Raw genomic sequence first — 5,890 nt, 5'->3', positions numbered from 1 at the left:
AGCAAAGGCAAATATTCCCCACACAAAGTATCATCTTCTTCAAGCAGCTCTATCCAAGTGTTCACACAGGCACAAAGGACTAAATGCATGCAAATATACTTATGAGATGCTGGTGATATTCTCTTCACTGCGTCTGACAGTGGCTACCAAGTTACTGTAAAGACTCAAAAAAGCAACATGAGTAGCCAGATATGCTAAAAATACCACACAAGCGCCATGATCAGTTAGAAGAAAATGTTAAATTTTCCTAGAGGTTTGACTTCATGCAAATGATGCAACACCACCACATTCACTGCAGATTTGGATTTCCATGGGACTTAGTTGTTTCTGCCTGTTGCTTCGTTTTCTTCACAGAAGATCCTAATCCTGCTAATCCATTGCATAAAACAGGTGTTGTACAACAGAGATTTTTAGGACTAAAATCAGCCTAGTGGTGCCTTCCCACTGCAAGCATCAACTGGTGCAGCTACAATGGTAAGGAAATGGGGATGTTCATGTACTAGGATGGCTTCCTTAGGGGACACCCCATGCTTCTCAGCACTGCATTGGGCTGATACATTCCTTAACAAACTGGCTGTTTCCTCTCTCTCTCTTTACCCTCCCAAACCCAAATTAACTGCAACACAAAAAAGGCATATCAAAAGCTTCCAACTGTCACATAAAAATACTTCTCAAAGCTTAAGCAAAACTCATTTCCTGAGAAGAGCATAACTTCATTTTTCAGTGATAAATGCTGCAGCCACATGGTTTCTATTCCTCATTTCCCTTCCTATCACATATTGCATTAAGATGACATACCCTGATATTTTGCTCCCAAACCACACTCCATCCAAAAAGTTCAAATTCCTTCAAGTGTAGTTGTTCAGAGAAAGCAAACAAGAGGCAAAGACAACAAATCCTGTTCCTTCAGTAGAAAAGTAAGGGGTATTTCTCCTGGAGTATTTAAACTGATTATAGCATTTGAAAATTCAGTCTTGACTCTCTGGCATCAAGACGTACCTAAATATTTCAGCCAAGGATAAAAAGAAAAAAAAAATGTTCCAGGGGTTAAATGTGGAGGCTCATTAAACAGAAACAAAGAGGAACCTCTGTACCAATACCACAGTACTTCAACTAACAGGTTTACACAAGCTTATGGCTGGTTTATCCCTCCTGTATCCCCTATAAGGAAACAACAGGTAGCTAAACTGATTCCAACACACCTTGTGAAATTACAAACAAAACAAGGCAACCAAGAAAATTCCTCCCTCCATCTCACAATTGTGCTACTGCAGCACAATCAAATAACAACGAAAACTAAAGGTCTAGGCCAGTTCTCAGGCGGCTGAGCTGCACCAGCAAGGGCTGAGCACACCAAAGCAAATATTTCAATGCCTCTACTTTGTTCCTTGCTTCTTCCATCAGCTGTGGCCCCTGTTGGATACTTCCTCAATTGATTTGATTCACCAGCTCATCAGCAGATCAACCTATGGGACTTTTTTTCCTCAGATGGTTTTCTGATGGGTTACTGATTTGAATCACCTCAGAAGAGGCCTGTTGTACACCCAACCCACCCCTACAGAAGGGTTGAGCCTGAGGCAGACAGACATGACCTCCTATTTTGGTGTATCTGCTACTGAGGGGTTCAACCTACCCTGCAGGACAGCAAGATGATTTCACACAATCAGTACCACATAAACCCTTTAACAGACTAACCAAGTTCCATCTTGAGAGCAGAGCTGCTACACTTTTCCCACCAAAAGTCACCAATCATTCCAGTAAGAACACTTCTAACTTCCAATTTTATTTATTTGAGGCCATACAGTTACTGCTGTAGCACTGTCATGGTGAGTCAGCTTAAAAGACCCTTTTTCTGGTGGTTACCCCTCAAAGTAATTACAGATAAAACTGACTATTTCACGCACTTCAGATCACACCCCCCCAGACACACTGTGATCCTGGACCACTCTGACTAAATTAAATGTCTTCCTGCATGTCACAATCACCTTTCCTGCACATCTGTGCAGAATATGATCCCTCAGATGAAGTGATGCCACTGATGCATACAATGTCAGTAGTGCTTCTCCTTTCCTGAGGCTTCACCTGCTAAGTCCTATGCTCGCATTTGTTTTTTCTCATCACAACAACAAAGCTGGGGAAGAGCACACGGTCCATCCTCTAAGCACAGTAACAAAATAGCTACAGACAGGACTACTGAAAAAAAGCCCAATTATCAATTTTAGCATTTGACAGCTACGTATGAACACTATTATCAAACAAGCTTCCATAAGCAGTGCTGTTTATGCAATATCATCGCTTAACACCTGAGTATGTCTATTATCTTGCTGTAAAAGGGTAGAATTTACTGGGGGGGAAGAAGGGGGAGTGACGAGGTGAAGGTTTTTAACGGGATGCATCACGAGTGACCGGCGGCCGCGTCGGTCCATCGTTTCTCTGCAGCAGCCTTACCCGAGTCACCAGCAGCCCGTATCACCAGGTGGGGCCCCACGGTCACTCCCAGGCACTAATTTCTGCCGGCTAACGCAAACCCACCTCACTTCCCGCGGAACTTTTCCCCCGGCGAACCCAAAGCCGCCGTGCCACCGCCCGCCGGCGATGGGGCCACACGGCTCCAAAACCACGCGTCCCTGGGCCCCAGCCCCGGCGGCCGAGCTGAGGGGGCTCTGCCCTCAGCCTGGGCTCACCCCCGCCGGGGCTCCGCCGGGTCCTCCCGGAGGGACGCAGCCCCGGCCGCGGACCGCCTCGGGAAGCGACACCGGACCCCACAGCCCTGCCCCTCAGCGCCTCCCCCGCTCGCCGAGCCCCCGCCCCGCCGCTCACCGGCCGCGCAGCAGCAGGAGGAGGCTGAAGAGGCCGAGCACGCCCCGGCCCAGCGCCATGAGCGCGGCAGCTCCCCCGGGGTGAGCGGGATGGGCGGTGAGCGGGGCGGACGGATGGGCGGGACAGCGGGACCTGATCTCCGACTGCCCGACCCCCCTCTGACCGTGTGCTTGGTGGGCCCACAGTCGCTGACAAACATCTTGCGCCTGAGGCAGTCCTGTTGTCTGCAGCCCTTTCGTGGCGGGAAGTCCGGCTCCAGCGGTGTGGGATAAGTAAGTCCGGCTGAGGCTGTGAGGGATAAGTCCGGCTCAGGCTGTGTGGTTGCTCACTCTGTGTAGTCCCGGGTGCTCCAAAGACTTAGGCAGGTCCAGATTTGTGACCCAGGGGAAGATCTCCCGAGTTCAAGAACTTTCCCAACGTGGCTTCTAGGAAAAAAAAGCCGTTTCTTGAGCTCCACCAAATGGTGAAACCATCTCCACGTGTGAACTGTGGATTGTTTTCCATACCTGACCTCGAGCTGTGTGTGAGCTCAAGGATTGTGTCAAGGAGATGGTTGTCATATTTGCAGACACAGGTAAACAGAGGCAGGAGTGGAGAAAATCAGTTGCTTTCCAGAAGTGAATTATTCAGTGAGTCTGCAGGGTGTAAGACTGTGCCCCAGTGCCCAATGCTAAGATGGAAAGACTGTGAAGCCACCTGTCACAGCTGTGGGAATGGCTGACATCCAAAGAAAGCTGCTGAGTTTTGGGAGCTCCTCAGTTATTAGTTAACGCCTTGGGGCTGCCTCAGAACAGCAGCCCCTGGGGCCAGCGAGTCCCAAGGCTTTCAGCCATGGTGCTGGGGAGCCAGTCAAGGCTGGCCTTGAAAAGAAGGAGGCTGGGGAAGGTGCTGCCAACCCTTGGGAGACAACGACCCCCTGGGCCCAGCCCTGAATGCTGCCCATGGAGAGAGAGAGGAGGAGGAGGACACTGACATATGAGTGTGGTGCCTTCCAGTGTGCTTTATTGTGTTGGTGGAGCGGGATCAGGGCCAGCATTCCGGGATGGTGCACTGCAGGTCCAGTGCCCGTGTCCAGGCTGGCTGTGGGGATTCAAACTTTCACCCCAAAAGCTTTCCCTCCCTGCTCCTCCAGCAGGGAAGTCCCCAAAATCACCTGTAAAGGCACAGGCCAGAGGGAGAGTCGCCAGGGAGAGGGGCTGTCCTGCTCTCTTTGCTCACATATGCCCCTTTCTGGCATCTCCAAAGCTTTACTGCCACTTGCAGGTTCCTATCCCACCAAAGCAAGGCTCACACTGACTCTGAAAGGCAGTTTATTGCACTGGAAAAAGTCCATCTCTGCTGTGACTCTGCAGCCCTCCTGCTCTTTGTTCTGGAGACAGCACATCACCAAAGCACTAAGGAGTTCAAGAGAAAGATGCTGAGTCACCTGTGACATTTAGGTGCCATCCTGAGGTCCTGTGTGGTGCCCTGGCCACCCACTGTGTCTGAGCAGATGGGATGTGTGAGCCTAGGCCAGGCTCAAAGATCACTTCTGTCCCCTGTACTGGGGAGCCCAGAACCAGAGGCAGTTCCTCAGATGCAGCCTTACCAGTGTGGTGTAGACAGGGAGGATCACGAAATCACTGATGGGGTTGGAAGGGACCTCTGGAGATCATCCAGTCCAACCCCCCTGCTAAAGGAGCTTCACCCAGAGTGGGTTACACTTCCAGAAATGTTTTGAATGTCTCCAGGGAAGGAGACTTCACAGCCCCTCTGGGCAGCCCATTGCAGGGGCTGGGACATCCAGGCAGCATCAGGGCCATCCCACAGCTCCCCAGAACATGAGGACAGCAGCTGCTCCAGCACTGCTGGGCCTGACCTCACACATAACCATTCTCAGTTACAATATCAGACCCAGAATCCATAAGGCCAGTCCAGAAGTTGCTGTGCCAGCACCAAATCCTGAGAGCTGCATCCTGAGCTTGACCCGTGTCACAGCTTGCTGACATCCAACACCAGCAGCCACAGCACCACCATCCAGCTGCCATTGGGATTCTCCTGCAACTCCCCAGATCCTGGAGCACCACAGCTGGCAATGCCTAGGAGCAATAAATTGGGCAAGGAAGAGACTGGCATGGCTGAGTAAGGACCTGCTGGTCCAAGTAAAGGGAAAGAAACAAATGCATAGACAGTTGAAGCGAGCACACGTGACCTGGGAAGCATGTAGAGATGAAGGATGGTTGTGTTGGGATGGGGTAAGGAAGGCCAAGGCAGAGCTGGACGTGTTCAAGGCCAGGTTGGACAGGGCTTGGAGCAACCTGGTCTAGTGGAAGGCTGGACATGCTTCAATGATCTCAGACCTAGGGGGAGGTTAACGAGGCTTGGGGAGACCACTGATAGTGGGCATAAAGAATGCAGAATTTATGGGCCACAAGGACATCTGGCAGAAGTCTCAAGATAAGGAAGAAACTAATAAACCCAACTCAGCAACTGTGCTGGAATCAGCTCCAACTGGGTAAAAGGTGATGCTGGCAGGGGGATCTGCAACTATTGACTTCATGGACCACTGACCCAAGAAATCCACAGACCCAAAAGAGGAAAAATATTGAGCATGCAGCCTAATTAGCATGAGAACAAATAAAAGGTAGATACTAATCAATAAAATAACTATGTAACTTGCAGCCAATGAACACTAATTCCTTTGTTTGCTACAATGTATAAATAGTTGAAAGTTTTGATAGTTCACGGGCTCCATTTGTGGAAACCTCCACCTTGGACCCTGCACAGAATAAACAATGTCTCCTTTCTAAACTAGACTCTGTATCTGAGTTAGAGAGCTCTTAATCGGCAACAATAGGACAGGGGGGAATGGCTTCAAATTGAGAGTAGTTTTGGATTAGGTATGAGGAAGAAGTTCTTGCTTGTGAGGGCAGTGAGGCCCTGCCACAGGTTTCTCTGAGAAGTTGTGATGTCCCATCCCTGGAAGTGTCCAAGGGCAGGTTGGACGGGGCTTGGAGCAACCTGGGCTAGTGGAAGGTGTCCCTGCCCATGGCAGGGGGTGGAATGAGATGGGTTTTAAGGTCCCTTTCAA

General features: G+C 50.1%; 1 protein-coding gene across 1 annotated transcript in view; it reads left to right on the top strand.

Moving 5' to 3' along the window:
• The first annotated feature begins 3,075 nt into the window (after positions 1–3,075).
• Positions 3,076–5,890, top strand: part of RNF123 (ring finger protein 123) — a 51,606-nt gene continuing 48,791 nt past the window's right edge. Inside the window, exon 1 of the mRNA XM_029958248.1 lies at positions 3,076–3,092. The gene's annotated coding sequence lies outside the window, so the exon portion shown is untranslated. The remainder of the gene's footprint in view (positions 3,093–5,890) is intronic.

The sequence above is a fragment of the Manacus vitellinus genome, unplaced genomic scaffold, assembly GCF_001715985.3.
Source record: "Manacus vitellinus isolate BGI_N305 unplaced genomic scaffold, ASM171598v3 scaffold_14_pilon, whole genome shotgun sequence".
Lineage (NCBI taxonomy): Eukaryota > Metazoa > Chordata > Aves > Passeriformes > Pipridae > Manacus > Manacus vitellinus.
This window is presented reverse-complemented; position numbering and strand designations above follow the sequence as displayed.